The following is a 16040-nucleotide window of genomic DNA, read 5'->3' on the forward strand; positions in this document are numbered from 1 at the left end:
CTACAACACTGGACATAAAATATAACAGAGAATCTGTAGATATGAGACAACACATCAAAAGATATTACATATCATACATCTAAATCATTTTTTGAATTTAACATATAAAAAGCAGTATTTCTGACATTTCTTTCATTTTGATTTTTTTAAATCTTACAACATAGGTTAACCCTTTAACACTGTGAATTATTTTCTTTGGGTTAGGCAATGACAAGATCTACCTCCAAGAACAATATGTATTGCATGAGTGTTTTGAGCTGAGGTTGCAGATAGACAGATTAATTCAAGTGCGAGAATGCGAAGACCGGACGTAATCCATTTGGATCCACTAAAATGAGAATATAAGGGATTATCTGAGGGTTGTTGTTTGGTTTCCTGCTGCTTCAGACCCACAGTAATCTTTCAATCACATCCCCAGACTGAAATTAAAAGCCATTGTTTTGTACATGAATTCCACCCAAAATCATCATCAACATGAAATCTATCTATCTATCTATCTATCTATCTATCTATCTACCTACCTGTCTGGTCAAGCTTTACATTGGAGTGCTCAAGTTACAGTAGAGATAACGATTGTATGCACTTTATATAATAATTTTTGTCCCTGTTTGTAATTGCACATTAATATTGTTTCCTGTGTAATTACATTTGCATTGTGAAATAAGTGCAATATGGATACTATTAAGTGTTACCTAAAAAGAAACTATAATGTAGTACAGTACTACAGCAAGAAGCACTTGAGAGAATGAAAAAATGTTCTACTTCCATTTAAATTAATGGTCTAATTCCAGCCTCGTTCCCCGTACAGGACAGGGGAGGTTGGGGCGGAGACCTGTTTGTACTGCTTTTGTGAGCCACCGGTCCGCCTCATCACTTACTGATACCCATCAGGAGGCAGTATATCCTCCAATGCAGTGTATGTGTGTGGCGTATACTGGAGCTGCGCTTCCAATCCGTAAGAGCGCTTCAGTAAACCACCTTTGTCTCTGGCTGAAGAATCAGAGCTTCCTTTTAACAAGGGCGGCGGGTTCAAGTTAGTGAAACGGAGGGGAACTGCTTTGAAGAAGTGGATCGGGACTGGTTTAATATAGCCTCCCTCTTCAGAACTACTACAAAGGGAGTGAACGGAGAGAGTTCCGCTGCGTAAACCGACCATCGCACCGCTCGCTCTTCCAGCCATCTACGAAAGAAAGCATGGGGGGGAAAGAAGGAACTGAGAGTCTTTCTCTGAGAAATTTTGGAATTTCTTGTTCACGTTTTGAAATGCTGCCGTTATAAGACGAAGCGCTGTGTGTTTCCATGCGTTTTGGACGCGCTGACAGCCCGTGTGTGTTACGCACTGACTCACCAAAGGTAAGTTTGCCGTCTCCAATATAAAAACAGCTGGATTATTGCAACGTTCTATCATCGCAACATTCCGTTCCATTTTAAATTGACGTCACAATGCCATGGAATGAATTTTGCGTTTTTTAAAATGCCGTTTATTGTGAAAGCGATGGGGGAGGAAAGGATATTTGATACCATTATTAAGTCAGTTCGTCTGTCGGCGGAGCTCCAACTGTTGCCTTGAACTGTTACAGTAAATTGAAGTTTTTAACGCAAACTGAAGAATATTTCAATCAATTAGATACGTTCCCAGCGGCAGTTTGTTTTACTTTAGAAGATAAGTTGCTAAAAAAAAAACGCGGTGCGGTTTAAATAATCGGACACTAATCTCTCTGCTCACCGTGCAAGAAAATAAGGGGCCATTCACACCGAACGCGTCCCGTTCTTCCGTCAGTCCGCTCCGAGTTCTATTGTTCTTCTACGTAAACATGCGCTAGACGGACGTCTCGCGCAGGAGCGTAGCGTTTTTTAAGGCCTTGTCCAGTTAAGTTGCGCTACATCTAGTTTATTTAGGCGCAACGATGCGTTCTGTGTGAACAGCCCCTATAAGGTGCTTACATTTTGATGTATGAATTTGGAGTGGTTGATTAAACACAGCAATTTTGTTTATCGTGTGTGATTTATGTGATGATAATAATTAAAGCACAGTATCAGCACTTTCCCCCTACATTTTCCCTCCTGCCACGTTAACAAAGCAATAAAAGCTCTCCGTTCTGAGGGGACGTTCACTACAAGTCTGTTAAATGTTATTATATGACACCAGTAGTGAGAGAGAAACACATCTCTGAAACTTAAATGCAGAAGTAATGTTCGAAATCACAAAATCATGCTTTGTCAGCTGTAGACTGGCCACTAGCAGATTTGTTGGACTATATGAAACAAACAGAGAGCATTTTCTCTATTTTCTCGCTTTCTGTGACTGGTTGCCTGTAATGAAATAAGTGTGGACTGCATATGGGAGATTACTATAATGACATTACAGCGTGACCAGGCACTCATAGAGTGGACATTGGTGTTTTAATTTGCTGGGTGCTCATTCAGGCGGAGGAATGGTTAACATACAGGGTTTTAAAGTGATGTATGTGTGTGAGCTGGTTTTGCTACATTTATGGAGGCCACATTTCTGGAACATTCTCACAAATAAAATAAAAGGATAGTTCACCCCAGCACTTAAATTATGTCATCATTTACTCACCCTCATGTCGTTCCAGTTTGTGACTGACTTTTTTCTATGGAACTCAAATAGGAGATGATATATTGAATGAATGGCAGCCTCAGACACCATTCACTTTCAATGTATCTTTTTTTTTTTCATGCAATGAAAGTAAAATGTGACTGAGGCTGTCATTTTTTCTGACACTTTTTGTGTGCCACAGAATAAATAAAGCCATTTAGATTTGGTACAACGTGATGGTGCATAAATAATGACAGCATGTTCATTTTAGGATGCACTATCCCTTTAAAATCTACTTGTGAAGTTGTGCCAAACAACGTGTTAATTAAAATTTAAAAATGTCAAAAAGATTATCTAATGGTTAGGGTATTGTAGTTACAATGAACTTAAAAAGATAGTTCATCCAAAAATGAAAATGCCCTTATCATTTACCACCCTCATCCAGCTGTGTATGACTTTCTTTCTTCTGCAGAACGCAAACAAATATTTGTTATAAGAGCATATCAACTATGTTGGTAATTTCAATGCAAGTGAATGGTGGCCAGAAATTTGAAGCTCAAAAAGGATATAAAGGCAGCATAAAAGTAATCCATACGACTCCCGTGGTTCAATTCATGTCTTCTGAAGCAACATGATAGGTGTGGGTGAGAAACAGATCAATATTTAACCCTCTGGGGTCTGAGGGTGTTTTGGGCCCTGGAGAAGTTTTGACATGCCTTGACATTTGTGCTTTTTTCAATTGGTTAAAAACATATTAATGGCTAAAGTCTGATAACACTGTATTCAGCACAAACTGGGCTACAATAATATGTGAACAACATGTATGTACATGTTTGTATTTTTGAGAAAATAACGTTTACGCGTGGTTTTTGAAAAAAAACATTATGTCACTGAAATAAGGCCATATAACACATACTAAACATTTGTTCACAAGACTTTTGAGAACTGGGTCTTGTAGCCTAGATTTTTTGCTACAAAAATGATGTGAAAACCATCCTGATCACTCATTCATACAAAACAATATGGTCATTTAACTTTTGTAAGACATTTTTAGTGTTAGAAAGGCCATATGCGAGGAGGCATGGATAATCATGAATACTGATATGATTCACACCTGAGGAGACAAAAACCCCTCCCCTGAGAGAGAATGAATTTGAGGAGACTTAATGATTGAATGTATTGTTTGTAGCTTATTTACAAAATCAAGTTTAAGTTAAAAGAAGTAATCTGACTATAAATTTTCTTTACATAAAGACTTAACTTAAAAATTTAGACCTACACTACCGTTTAAAAGTTTACAGATCTGTAAGATTTTTTAATGTTTTTAAAAAAAAAAGTCTCTTCTGCTCACCAAGGCTGCATTTATTTGATCCAAAATACAGCAAAAACAGTGATATTGTGAAAGATTTTTACAATTTAAAATAACTTTTCTATTTGAATATATTGTAAAATGTAATTTATTCCTGTGATCAAAGCTGAATTTTCAGCATCATTACTGTGGTCTAAAGTGTCACATGATCCTTCAGAAATCATTCTAATATGCTGATTTTCTAATATGGGCATATTTACAGCACATTTTACACATTTACACCCGAACAGATATTTGCAAGCACAAGCTTCATTGATGATAATGAGGCAGCATAAACACTGGTTAAAATATAATCTAAACATTCACATTATTTTTATATCATATTACATATCATATTTATATCATACAGCATACAATTTAAATATCTGCTTTAGCCGAAACAACATTTAAATGTAACTAAACTTGCCTATTAGGTCATATTTCAATACTCTGAATCCTGGCTGGCAAGTCTGAAAATAGTCCAACTAGTAAATATGTACGTTTATATAAAATAGCATGTCAACTAATATGTAAGTAAAACTAAATGACTTAATCATCTGAAATTGCATCCTCGGCTGGATCAAGTCGCTCTTCAAAATGCAAACGTTCAAGTCGCTCTTCTTCTGAGGAAAATGTGAACTCTTCCTCACCTGTGTAGCGTGCCATCTTCCAAACGCGCTGAAAAGAGAATGAACTTGACGTTTTTAAGGCACTGTTGGAGGCGTTTACCATTTGCATTGATCGCCCCATTACATTACCATATGAATAGCGCGTTCTGCTGGTTGCTGTGATCACATTAACGATAATTAGCTGAGCCAGGAGAAACTGTACATCGCTTTGTTTCATGCAGATTACATTGCAGGAGAATATTTGTTTTAAATTTGAATTGTTTTATTTAAAAGTAGACATTTTAAGCTTTCTTTAGACATATGTTTCATGTTTGTCTGATAAGTATTCACAGAGTTTCAGTTCATTTTTGTGATGTGTTTCAGAAAGATGCTCGCGGAGACAGAGTCGGCTGAATGCGCACCCTGTTTATTTTCTTTATTTTACAAAAGCACAAGGTTTTGTTGTTATTGTGAGTGTACACAAATAAAAGCAGACCCTTTATAGTCTCTAATGATGTCTTACACTTATCTGTATGCCCAAAAATGACGGAGTATTTTAAGTTGTTTCCGCTGTTATGAGGGAAAAATCCAGCAGGACGCGCCGGCACATCTGTCGACCCCAGAGGGTTAAGTCCTTTTTACTATAAATTCTCCTCCTTGCCCAGTAGGTTGCGATATGCAGGAAGAATGTGAAACGCCAAAAACAAAATAAGAATGTGAAAGTGGATTTTTTTAGTAAAACAATTAACTTAAATATTGATCTGTTTCTCACTCATCATATCACTTCAGAAGACATGGATTTAACCTTTGGATTTGTATGGATGACTTTTATTCTGCCTTTATATGCTTTGTGGAGCTTCAAAGTTCTGGACACCATTCACTACAGAGCTGAGATATTCTTCTAAAAATCTTTCTTTGTGTTCTGCAGAAAAAAAGAAATTCTTACATAATTGAACACAACTTATTTGACACTGTGTGTGTGTGTGTGTGTGTGTGTGTGTGTGTGTGTGTGTGTATATGTGTGTGTGTGTGTGATGTCACACAATAGAATGGTGAGGTGGGCACATGATATCATGGTATCCAAGAGCATTCGATTGTCCATTATAACATAGTGATTCATACAGTTTCTGTAAGCATAGTAGAGACTGGAAGCCTCTGACAATGCTCTTTATTACTGTGACCAGGGGCCGTCATTCGCTCTCATCGTCTGTTAATGAACAGTGGAGAGAGAAGAGAGCTGTAACTGCATAATTGAGCTCCATTTATGTTTGTTTCCAACCAGCCTTTGGACAGTGTTCCAACATTAAATGCAACTGGCAGGGAATAGCTTGCTGTGGGCCCACATACTCTCACCCCTTCAGCCCAGATGTTCCTCAAACCCTTTGAGAGTCAAATTGAGCTCCTGGATAAAAGATCTTCTTTTTGTTGAGTCACAATGGACTTGCTTCCTTACACAGCCAAATACACTGCCTGGCCAAATAATATAAAAATTACCATTTGGATTTAAATAAGCAGATACTTAAGAGCCTATGATTGGATCATTATTGCAGTGATTAATATGTTTCAGCTGGCAACAATTCTTTTAACCCTAACTGATGCAGTGTGTAGCTTCTCATTTCTTAAGCAATCATGTCGGAAGACGTATCCCGTGGTCGTGGAAGAGATGTTACTATGTTTCAGAAGGGGCAAATTATTGGCCTGCATCAAGCAAAGAAAACAACTAAGGAGATTGCTGAAATCACTGAAATTGGGTTGAGAACTGTCCAACGCATTATTAAAACCTGGAAATATAGCGGTGAACCGTCAGCTTCATGGAAGAAATGTGGTCGGAAAAAAATTCTGAATGATCGTGATCTGAGATCACTAAAAGGCTTGGTGAAGTCACATCTTAAAAAAATCAACAGTAGAACTCACAGCTATGTTTAATAGTGAAAGTAAGAGCATTTCCACACGCACAATGCGATGAGAACTTACAGGATTGGGACTAAACAGCTATGTGGTCACAAGAAGGCCTCTTGTTAGTAAGGCTAATCAGAAAAAATGACTTAAATTTGCTAGGTAGCATAAAGATTGGACTGTGGAACAATGGAAAAAGGTAATGTGGTCTGATGAGTCCAGATTTATCCTGTTCCAAAGCGATAGGCGCGTCAGGGTAAGGAGGGAAGCGCATGAAGCGATGCAACCGTCATGCATCGTGCCCTCTGTACAAGCCTCTGGAGGCAGTGTTTTGATCTGGGGTTGCTTCAATGGGTCAGGTCTAGGCTCAGCAAAATTATGCAGCAATAAAATGAAGTCAGCTGACTACCTGAATGTACTGAATGACCAGGTTATCCCATCAATGTATTTTTTCTTCCCTGACGGCATGGGTATATTCCAGGATGCCAGTGCCAAGATTCATCAGGCTCAAATTGTGAAAGAGTGGTTCAGGGAGCATGAGAAGTCATTTTCACATATGAATTGGCCACCACAGAGTCCTGACCCATTGAAAGTCTTTGGGATGTGCTGGAGAAGGCTTTACGGAGTGGTTTCGACTTTCCCGTCAACAGTACAAGAACTCGGCCAAAAATTTATGCAACTCTGGATGGAAATAAATGTTGTGATGTTGCATAAGTTGAAACAATTCCACTACAAATGCACGCCATAATCAATGTTAAAGGCAGTCCAACTTAATATTAGAGTATGCAACTTTTTTTGGTCAAGCACTGTAGTCCCTAATACTGAAACACACAAATACCTACATTCCCATAAGGGGTTTTTAGTACATTGACAGGATGGATTCAAAAGGACAGGGAAAAAGAATTGTAATTCTGAGCAAGTACCTAAAGTTTAATCTAGAATACTAAATGTATAATTATACAGAATGAGATGTTGGGCAGTATGTTAGTCTCAATCACTATTCACTTTCACTGCATCTTTTTTCCATACAATGACTGTGACTTTTGGCTAAGGCTGTCATATGAGAGAATGTCATATGGGTTTAAAACTAATATGAGGATAAATGATTACAGCATTTACATTTTGGGGTGATCTGTCTCTTTAAGTGCTATTCTTGAGCTTATAAAGCTGTCTGATGATGATCAAAACCAGAATATTACTTTTTGGTAAACAAACCATAAAACAACTATTGCAGATTCCTTTACGGTGATGTCAAGTGCCAAGAATAAAACATACCTACCGTATAACAGGAGTATCATCACACACATTTCAATTCACCATTCAAGTGCATCACAAATATGGTACAAGGGGCGGACTGGGAAGAAAATTCGGCCTGGGATTTTACATAGAATCTGGCCCAAAAGGTTTTTTGGGGGGGGGGGGGTATTGCTGTCCTTTTCTGCATATCGCTGCCCCCTTCTGCATATCACAGTGCAGTTTTGTGTGCATTCTGCATAACGCGGCTGGCCCACCGGGAAAAGTCCCAGTTCTCCCAATGGCCAGTCCGCCACTGGTACAATGTCAACAACAAATGGATTGCACAGAGGTACCTGCATAGACTGCATAGAAAGACTCTTTTCTAAGCTGTTCTGAGGACCAGAGTACTCACCATCTGCCTCTGCAGGAACCCATATCACATAAAGGAATTATTGGATTACATCCCTGCCATCACAAAGCAAATGTTCTGGCCTTGGGTCTTGTTATGATCAGCATCTTGTAATTTTTTCATGGACATGTTGTTCACGGTCACACAATTAACACACAGCTAATGTGATGTGTCCCTGAACTGCTTCTACTCCGAATTAATGGAAATCAATTGGCAACCGCAATGTCTCGCTTTGCGTAACACCTTCCTCATCCTCTGACTTGTTGTAAGTGTGTTCCCTATTCAAGCAATACAAGAGTTATTTGTCCTCTCTTTGCTGGGAGTTGATGTGTTTTGTTGCAGTGCATATTAAGGGCGACATCTTCAACTAGAACTCTCATTATTTTCTATTAGTGTGAACTCCTATTTGCCATTTCCTCTCTACCTCTAGTTAGTCTCTCTGTTTCCCTGTTTCCACCTGTATTTGTAATGAGCCGAATGGTGCTCTAGAAGTGTGGGGTCTAGAGATGTGTCAAAGTGGAGGGAGGTCACACAGTCAGGCCGAGCACATGGTCTGAAGTGGACACAGGCGGATGGCTCATCTGGTGAGATGGTTGAGTGAAAACAGCAGGGGTTTGGAGATGGACATGGGTGATGTTTAGATAAGGGAATGGGGAAGAGTGCTTTAAGAGCAGCACTGCAAATATAGGGGAGGTGTGTGTGTGTGTGTGTGTGTGTGTGTGTGGAAGTGCAGCATGTGTGTATTGAAGCTAAGGGTAGTACTTTTTTCCACCATCCCCCAGTGTGTTTACACATGCTGAAACGATGTGATGCCGTGTGTGTGTTGGTCCATGTGTGTGCGCAGCTGTGGGCCAGAGGTGGATAAACACATCCACACAGAGTTGTGAAAGTGAGACAGGCTTGACTGTTGCGGATTCACACAAACATGCACAAATCAAGTTCACATAGCAGAAACATTTAAAGCACATACAATGCACCTCATTATCCCAGCATCTAATAGAGCTCAAAATGGCCAGATTGCCAGTGTGAGAGTGTTTGGGGCCAGCTGAAGGAACTTTCTCTTGCACTGGCTGGTGCTGTGTTGCCACTAAATCTTATGTTCATTGCAAACTGGTTCATTTGGTTTTCTGTGATGTAATGAACATTGTTGTTGTGAATTCTGATGTATGTAGATATGTCACCAATGTTAGAACAAGTTGAAAATATTTAAAAAACTGAAGTTTTCCAGGAAAAAAGCACATTTATGAGTTTTTATTTTTATTTTATTTTTTAGCTGTCATGGAGTTGCATTTTAGTAACATTACATTTTCTGTGTCAACTCAACCAGAGGTCCCCGGCTCAAAAAAATTTTTCCAGGTGAAAGAAAAACATAAATGATGATGAATGCCAAAATATTAAATGGCATGGATCAATATTTACTGAGAAATCCGTTATTTTGTAAAGGGGGTCAAAATGACTTTTCGCCTATGATTTTAAAGCAAAAATACAGGAGGAAAAATTACCTTAAAAAGATGGTAGCATCATCATTACATTTTTACACAGAGATGCTGTAGGTAGGTGTATTACAAAAACCAGTTGACTTAAACACCCCTTGTTGCATTATATGCCAATGGTGTGAGTGCAAAAATTGGACAAAACACTTTGTGAGTGCATAAAACACTTTGTTTTGTGTTGTTTTTCTAAAGTTAGAGTGCCTGTAACTACAGAAGTATTAGAGATATTTTAACATCCTTTTAGTTTCTGGTTCAGAACAACTTTCCTTTTTTTATCTTCATTTTAAAGGCCCTATATGGTTAAATCACAGAGATATGGGGCTCTCAATGTGGCTTCATGTGAAAATTGTTAAACTGTACCTATTTTCAATTTTCAACAGAAAATCAAATGTGGGTCACATGGTATGAAGCTAGTTTTTCTTGTCCTACAAAACAAAGCTCTGAAGCACAAATAATGTTGAAACTAGAATTATTTATTCAAACAATCAAAATCTTATTTTTTGAAAGTCCAAAAATATATGATTTCACATGGTAATGTCATATAGATTATACCCTGTACACAAGGGATACTCAATTCAAGTTCCTAGAGTTATTCATCCTTGATTAAATCATCAACTGGTCTGGATGGCATCTGAAGCAGTATTTGGTAGTTTCTTCTCCTTATTCTGCTGTTTTTGCTTCCTTCAATTTGGGGCTCATTCTGATGAGATAGATCCATCAGGCCAGTTTTGCACATGGAGTGGCATTTCTTTTACGAGCTGCAATATGTCCAGCCACGCAGAGGGGAAAGGTGGAGAGCGTAGGCCTTCTCGTTTGCTAGCAAATGACCAGTATCGACCATCTGCTATTTTAGTGTCCTTCCCTGCAGGGCCGTTGTACTGATTTTTTCAAGCTGTACATTTGTTGTTTATGTATGAGAGTGTCACATGACTTCGCCCATGTTCTTATGGATGTCTTTTTGTTTTGTTCAGTTGATATTTATGACGTCTGTCTTTAGAATTAGGGTCAGATTTTTGTGTTTTATATAAAGCTTGGCATCCACAAGTAGGAGCTGGACTGCTTTAAAAATGGCTTGTCAACAATTTCCCTTTGTGCAAACGGTTTTCTAAATGTCCTTTTGGAAACTGTGTTAAAAGAAACATTGTTTAGAAGAGCAATCACATGTGTGCGCTTTTGCTTTGAGCAAGTCAGCTTTTCTCCTTCATTGCTGCTCTTTTCTGTCTTGCTTTTCCTTCTTCTTGTGAGTTTCTAACAGATGTTTGCACTAATGCATTTCAGGCTCAGGTTGTTTACTAAGCTTACATCTGGTTTGGGTGCTTCATACCCCCTTTGTCCAGAATTAGCAGGTGATTTTTTTCCACCTTTCCAAAATGTCTCTGGAATTTCTATTTACTTAAGTGTGTTGTTACACATGACTGCTTTGAATGGTGCAATTTCAGCTGTATTGCAGGGAGCATTTGGTACTGATTTTATCTCATGCCATAATGTGACATTGCAGTGTTTTAGGCCCATCTGTGCAGATAAGCATCTGGGGGGTGTTCAATTTTTCCCCCTTGCTTTCTGAGGCAAGATTTTGAGTATTTGAACTCCTCAAATCATTGAGTGCATGGCTCGTCCCTTACTATTTGTGCCAAATGAATGATACCTCAGATTATGTGGTTTTGTTGAGGAGATGTGTACTGTTACTTTTCTGAGCATTTGGATTTATGATTTTCAGCAGATAAAAATTTCCATAGGCTTACATTTAAGAAGGGACCTGAGCCATATCTAAAGGCCAAAATATGACTTGTTGATGGGCTCTTTTGTCTCGGGGTAGCAAGCAACGCCTTAGCAACCACTCAGAACACCCAACTATCATAGCGGCAAGTTTTGCCCCGGAAAGCACCACTCATATTTTCTTCAGAAGATGCAACAAACTAGTTCAATTTGCTATTGTTTTGCCCTTTAACATTTCCAAGTCACATTTCCATGTGACTTGAAGACTGAACCGTTAGCAGCAGGAAACAGCAGTACACATTCATGCACACTTGCATTCACCAACACACACTCATTGTAAGAAACAGAACACAATAAAAGTGGTTGTGTTTTGCCGCAGGGCCAGAAACACAGCCAGGGAAAGAGCTCCACAGCTGGGCTCCTTCCCTTGCCGTCCCCCTCCCTCGGGAGATCAGTCCACAAAAACCTCCACGCACTTCCCCTCACAGGCCCGGACCACCCCGAGACCGCTACCTCCTGGTTTAAGGTGAGATACTCTGCCCATTTCTGGAGCTTTCAGGGGCTGCCAAAGTCGATCCCCCAGATGTGCAGGACCCACAGGATGAAGTAACAATAGTGAGGCTGTTGGAGCTTTAGCCCCTGGTGAGAGAGTGTGTGTGAGAGCTTAGCCCCGCACTCTCCCTCATCTTCTGCAGGACGACCTTTAACCCTGGCTCGCTACATGCTGCACACCACCTACTGCGTGTTTCACACACCGCTATGGTTCATTTATGGATTAAGCTATTGTGAGGGAACGTGAAACGTTTTGTGTGAGAACGCAAAACTGTTTCAGAAAATAAATTCCCTCCCTATCCTCTAAAGGACTCCAAGTAGCCGTGAATTCTGAAGAAATAAATCTTTTTGCAAGCAATATGTACATCACATAACATTTCATTATATTATAGTAGATATTTCAGCTGTGGCCAATTTTTTGGAGGGCTCTTAAAAGCGTAAAATGTACTTTTTAAGTTTACATTTATAATTATTATATTTATTATAATTTTATTTATAATAAAATCTAATTAGATTTATTTTATTATTTTTGTATGTCACAGTCCAGGATAGTTGCTAGTGATGGGTTGGAAACTGTGCACATTTTTTATGTACCATCAGCTCATCATCGTTGTCCAGATATACAGTAATTTTCATGTGGCTCCAGAGTGATCAGTCACATGTAATTTACGGCTCAGGTGATTGGCAAAAAAATGTGCCAGAACTGATTGCCAATAAGCAAAGTTGGCAGCATTCAGGTTGCGTACTTCCAGGGCTTGATGCAGCAGCCAAGCAACTGCCATTGAGATGAATGGGAATGCTAACGGATAGCTCTCTCAAGGTATTATAGACCTATGTGATTTAAAAATTAAAACTGAAACTGAAAAATAATTTTGCATCAAGTTCAATCAGGGTTGGGGAGTAACGGAATACATGTAACAGGATTACGTATTTAAAATACAAAATATAAGTAACTGTATTCCACTATAGTTACAATTTAAATCATTGGTAATTAGAATACAGTTACATTCAAAATGTATTTTGATTACTGAAGAGATTACTTTGCATTTTATTGTTATTTGTTTCATTTAATATTTAGTCCTTTCAGACGGAAAACATTTATACATATAAATGATGTGATCCAAAGTGCATTTGAACAGCGGTGAAACACTTTCTTATGATGTGTTATATTCATACGAGCAGACAGAGACGTAAGTTTGAAGTAAGTTTGGAGCACAAGAAATAGAAATAAACCTTGTGTAAATTGTCAGCTTTACACTAAGCTAAAATGCTATTTCTAGCCATTTTACATGCATGTTACCACGCACAATCATATTTATTTTATCAAGAAAATTCACGTTGGATCATAATTTCTTTTTTTCGAGTAAGACCTTTGATATTAGGGCAAAAATCATATTCTTGATAATTTTTGTATTGTTTTCCTGTAAAAATATCTAAATATTCCTTAAATAAGATCAATTTGATTTATCTTGTTTTAGAAACAACACTGCGTAAGATATTCAGGTTTTTTAGAGAATGTATTTTTATCATGTGTATTTTGTCTTACTGTACTGGCAGAGTTTGTATAATCAAAATAAGTGAAAAAATCTACCAGTGCTGAAGAAGTAATCCAAAGTATTTAGAATATGTTACTGACCTTGAGTAATCTAACGGAATACGTCACAAATGACATTTTACAGCATGTATTCTGTAATCTGTAGTGGAATACATTTCAAAAGTAACCCTCCCAACCCTGAGTACAATTCAATTCTTACTTGGATGCTTTGCAAAACTAAAACAAATAAATTTTTCATCAGCAACAGACTATGACCAAACTTATAACATGTAGCTTAACAATATAAAATATTATATAAATGTACTGTATATCTGAACAATATAAATGTACAAATCTAAGAAAAAAGGTAAAGAAAAGTATGTTTTTTAAATTTATTTATTTGTATAATTATTAAAGGGATAGTTCACCCAAAAATAAAAATTCACTCATCATTTACTCACCCTCATGCCATCCCAAAGTCTCTCTTCCACAGAACACACACACAAAAAAAGATTTTTAGAAGATTATTTCAGCTCTGTAGGTTCATACAATGCAAGTGAATGGTGATTCGAACTTTGTAGCTCCAAAAATCACATAAAGGAAACTTAGAAGTAATCCATAAACTCCAGTGGTTAAATCCACATCTTCAGAAGCAACATAGTAGGTGTGGGTGAGAAACAGATAAAAATGTATGTCCTTTTTTTACTCTAAATCTCCAGATTCACTTTCACTGTTACATCTGAAAGTCCCTTGTGGTGCCTGTTTAGTTTCACTTTCTTATCTGAAAGTTAAAGTGGAGATTTAGAGTAAAAAGGGACTGAAATACTGTTTCCCACCCACACCTTTTCTTTTGAAGATATGGATTTAAACACTGGAGTCTTATGGATTACTTTTATGTTTCCTTTATGTGATTTTTGGAGCTACAAAGGTCTGATCACCATCACTTGCATTGTATGGACCTATAGTGCTGAGATATTATATATTATAGATATTGTATATTATCTGCTGAACAAAGAAATTGACATCTGGGATGGCATGAGGGTGAGTAAATGATGAGAGAATTTTCATTTTGGGGTGAACTATCCCTTTAAGCAGCAGAGAACAGGCCTGGCACAAATAGAAACAGTAAGAGAAAGAAGAAGGGGTTTTGTCTAGAAGTTGCAATATAAAGAGAGAGAAAGAGAGAGAAAGAGCGAGAGGGAGGTTGGAAGATAGAGGAGCAAAGCATAGAAGCACCCGTAACCACTGGACCTGAGAAACAGAGATAACAGCAAAGCGGCAGACAGCAAATACAGCATCAATCTCCACAGTCACTCGCTCACTTTCTGTTTCTCTCTCCATCTCTTTCTCCCTCCAGTGAGTCTTTTTTCCCCTCGGTTCTTGTGCCGAGTGCTCCTGTGTGTTGTAATAGACCTCATCCACGTGCCTGCTCTTTCTCTCTTTTCCTTTTCCCCGCTCTCTCTCCCACTATTTCACCTCTCCAGCACACATGGAACAGTTTATCTAGGTGCTTATTTTTTGCACCTATTAAACAAAGTTCCTTCACAAAAAAAAACGGCAGCCAGAGAGAGAAAAACTCTTTTATTATGATTGTGTAGCACCACTGCAAAATAAACGGTGAGAAAAAGAGAGCAAAAGAGAGAGAGAGAAAAACCCCCGGTAAGCCGTGGCCCCACCACGCATGAGAAAATCAATAAAGAATCTCTTTAAAAGAGGCTGACGGATAATGGAGAAAGACGGGTGGGAGAAACAGATCTGGTCCCACGGTTACCTTTTTGCCCTTTCGCTCTTTTTTCCCCCATACTGTGAGGCAAACACCCTGGGGTGCACCACTTTAGAGCGTGGTATTTCAGCTCAAAATCCTGCATCTTAAGGCTTGGGTAAACTTTAATTTTCCACGTGCTGGCACGTCTCGTGCACGGTTGAGCACCCGGCCTTTCAGAATTTCAAAGTATACCATTTTGATCGCGAGCCCATATGAACGTGCTCTATGAACGCTCACGACGACTGTTTTGTGATACTCTTAGTACAGTCAACGACACGCGCATGCGCTGACGACACGAAAAGATGCGGACTATCCACCTTTTTACTGAATGCGGAAGTGTTCCACGATTCAGCTTTATTCAATTTCCGGTCTCCAGTGATTGCGCTCGCATCGGCATAAGACCAAGGTATATGCGGGTTCCGGATCGGCTCGTGCCTGGTTGACCGCGTTGCCTTCCTGAGTATACTTTTCTGACAGCGAACGAATAGGAACATGTTCGATGCATACGCACTACAATTGCTTTGTGACACTTTTTTAGTACAGTCAATGGGCAGCGCATGCGCAGATGATGCACACAGCCATGCAGCTGTGTTGATGATGCAATTTGCGTCACACATACTGTGTGCGGAGCATTCCACAACGTGTACACCTGAAGTATATTTTGGCCTTTAGCGGGTAATGTGTTGTTTAAAGTGTTACGTTTGTAAAACTTGCTTTATAGTTGCTCTATAATGCCAATACTTCACAGTTGAAGTTGAGATGACCATTTTTTTCAGTGCCTCACCTGAGTTTGTAGATGACATGAAATGATGGTCTGAGGTTAGTTACGTTGATATCATTAAGTACTTGTTATGTTAGTTGTTATGACATCTGAAATAAATTTTTACTCCAAAAAAAACTTGTTTGAGTTGAAAAATGAATTG

General features: G+C 38.6%; 1 protein-coding gene across 1 annotated transcript in view; it reads left to right on the forward strand.

Annotated features, from left to right (window-relative positions):
• The first annotated feature begins 891 nt into the window (after window positions 1-891).
• LOC127440230 (semaphorin-4C-like) overlaps window positions 892-16040 on the forward strand; it is a 95504-nt gene continuing 80355 nt past the window's right edge. Inside the window, exon 1 of the mRNA XM_051696723.1 lies at window positions 892-1353. The gene's annotated coding sequence lies outside the window, so the exon portion shown is untranslated. The remainder of the gene's footprint in view (window positions 1354-16040) is intronic.

The sequence above is a fragment of the Myxocyprinus asiaticus genome, chromosome 4, assembly GCF_019703515.2.
Source record: "Myxocyprinus asiaticus isolate MX2 ecotype Aquarium Trade chromosome 4, UBuf_Myxa_2, whole genome shotgun sequence".
In the NCBI taxonomy this organism is placed as follows: Eukaryota; Metazoa; Chordata; class Actinopteri; order Cypriniformes; family Catostomidae; genus Myxocyprinus; species Myxocyprinus asiaticus.